This window comes from Aedes aegypti, chromosome 2 (assembly GCF_002204515.2).
Source record: "Aedes aegypti strain LVP_AGWG chromosome 2, AaegL5.0 Primary Assembly, whole genome shotgun sequence".
NCBI classification, from domain to species: Eukaryota; Metazoa; Arthropoda; class Insecta; order Diptera; family Culicidae; genus Aedes; species Aedes aegypti.
The window spans coordinates 428,853,298-428,856,410 of record NC_035108.1 but is presented as its reverse complement, the minus strand read 5'-3'; positions in this window follow the sequence as shown (position 1 = coordinate 428,856,410).

The following is a 3,113-nucleotide window of genomic DNA, read 5'->3' as shown; positions in this document are numbered from 1 at the left end:
ATGTCATTTTTGTTACGCTGTGTTATGAGCCTTTTTGGAAAAAATAAAACAAAAACAAAACAACAAAGCGTGTCCGGAATTGAACAAACGAGCTCTGAATCGCTAACGTCACGCGCTTACCAACAGAGCTATTATTGAAGCTTGAGGAGTACGGGTTAAATTGCCAATACAAGCAATTCTGGGATGGCATTCGCCGTTTTGTGCATAGCAAGCGAATATACAATAAACGCCTCTTTCGTTTCAGAAAGGGGAGCGAACAGAATGAAGACAAAGTGGTTCGTTGACGATTTTGGATTGACGTTCGTCGTGCATTCTTTCTTCGATGACGAGACGACGACCTGCCAGAGTTATTATACTGGATGACGATGTCTTTTTTTATTTCGTCATCGCACTGTGACGAATCTGACGATTGCCTGCCCTGCTCATATCAAAAAATAACCATTTGATTATATTTATGAATACAGGTGGTAGGATACTTATAAACTCATGCGAGTTTGGGCAATCATGGATCAGCATCCTACGAATATCAAAATGGCTGAAAGTCTGTGGGCACCATGTGAAAATACTATTTTGTAATTTCTCATCGTACCGTAATCCGGGGGCAAATTGATCACTTTTTTACAATTTTTTGTCACGTTATCCTATAGAATTCAAATATTGCCAAAATTATTTCGGTAAAATCAGTACTTCATTGATCTCTATCAGTTTATGTAATCGATTTTTTATGACATTAAATTTAACATTTCATAATATTAGTTTTAATATCAAAAATTGAAAATGACACATTGGGGTGAAATTGATCACTATATAATAAAGCATATTTTGAAAAGTAAAATTTCCCTATCTACTAAATTTGGATCTCCTGAATCTAAAAAAGATGTCAAAATTCTTACAACTCATGATGATATACATTTTATTGCAAAATTAAACTATGTAGATCTGCATAATACGCCTAAATGTATGCAATTTTCCTTGAAATAAGCACATTCCCATTATTCAACAATAAACGGTTTTATAAGCAAAACACTATTTTTGTAATGCTGTACGATTTCAAAAATAAGTTCAGCAGTTCATAATGAAGCTTACACAACATTTTTGATACTCAAAGTTTGCATGCAGTCTTCGCACCAGCGGATTGTTTACCGTCATTTCCAACATTATTATTAACACCTTCAAAAAGTGTGAATAATTCTATGCAAAACCAGCCCTAATAAAAATGAAATAGTTTAATATCATCATTAGACATCTATAAACTAGAAAACATGAAATGTCTGTGATGCCAACGAAGTATTAGGCATCCTCGAAAGTAAATACTATTCAGTACCAACCTGATCAAATCCGCCCCAGTGATCAATTTGCCCCCGGTTTACGGTATAAGGCTGTTTTTTATCACGCCAATCTGTCATGAAACGGCCTACTTTCCTGCACTGAAGTATGTAGTGCGGGAATAGTCAATACGAAACTAAAAAAAAAATCAACAGAAAAGTTGAAAATTTACATAAAAAAATAAAGAAGTGCATAGAAAAAACAAAATTTTCCATAAATAAAAAAAAATTGAGCAATAAATAGATTCAAAAGTGCAGTAGAATCGGCAATAATCTCACTAAAAAATATCAAATTTTACATTTAAAAACCTCAAAATGTTCCTATTTTCTTCACAAAAAGCAAGAAATAATTATAAATTTTCCACAAAAAAGCCAAAATTTGCAATAAATAAATAATAATTCGCCCACAATAAATCAAAAATGTCCATTCAAAAAATCAAAAAGAGCAATAGCAGTAAATGGAAAGTTGCAATAAACAAACCCAATTGAGCAATTCAAAATGACAATCAATACATAAAAATGTTATAGAAAATTCCAATATTTAAGTAAAACTTTCCATAAAATACGTAATCTACGATATCTAATCTTCCAATATTAGGAACACTTATGTCACTGCTTGGGTTATGTCCAACTACATTGATGGTAGAAGCTTATGCTCTCATGCCCCACCAGCCAGGGTTATCCCATGTTCCATGTTTCATTTCAATTTTGCCGTAATAATTAAAATTGTAGCGCCTAACGATGGGGTGTATTAAAAAACATTTTTTTTGTGATTTTTCGAAACCTCGCCTCCCTTTCATGTATGATTTTTTGTATGAAACATTATTTTTTTCTATATGGCAAGAAATATTTTTTCAAACCCGGCCAATCTTCGCGCTCTCCCCTCCCCTAAATTCTTACGTAATTAATTATCGAACTCTAAAATGCAATTACTACATCTACATACGACGACTAATTAGCTCCAATTGTGAAAACAATGCTGCAGTTTGACTGAAAATTTATGAAATCCATAACACACATTATTACTCATTATTGGAAAATTACGTTATTTTTATGGAAAGTTTTACTTAAACATTGGAATTTTCTACAACATTTTTATGTATTGATTGTCATTTTGAATTGCTCAATTGGGTTTGTTTATTGCAACTTTGCATTTACTGCTATTGCTCTTTTTGATTTTTTGAATGGACATTTTTGATTTATTGTCGGCGAATTATTATTTATTTATTGCAAATTTTGGCTTTTTTGTGGAAAATTTATGATTATTTCTTGCTTTTTGTGAAGAAAATAGGGACATTTTGAGGTTTTTAAATGTAAAATTCGATATTTTTAGTTAGATTATTGTCGTCACTACGTCACTAACTCTACAAAAGGCGCCTTCTTTTCATATAGTAAGGATCCTGCGATATCTGAAAAACAAACATTTTAAACTGGCTAGCACAACCTGCTGGCTAAATTTCGAGTCTTTTGGCTCATATAAAGATTGTCCCTGAGCTACTGAACAATGCCGAGAAATCTGTCAAACAAAAATTTCATAAATTGACACTTATATTGAGCTGTTCGGTAATCCAATCCGCATGGTTATTAAATTAATTAACTCATTACGCGTGGTAAAGATGGACAAATTATGGGTGAAAAAGCCGAGCACGTGGATTTTTTTTATAATTTCACCCATAATTTGTCCATCTTTACAACGCGTAATGAGTTAATTAATTTGAAAGTTTCATGATTACTAGCGCCGTCTGGAGGAAAAAAATGAATCTACTGTACCGATTATAAACAGCGCTT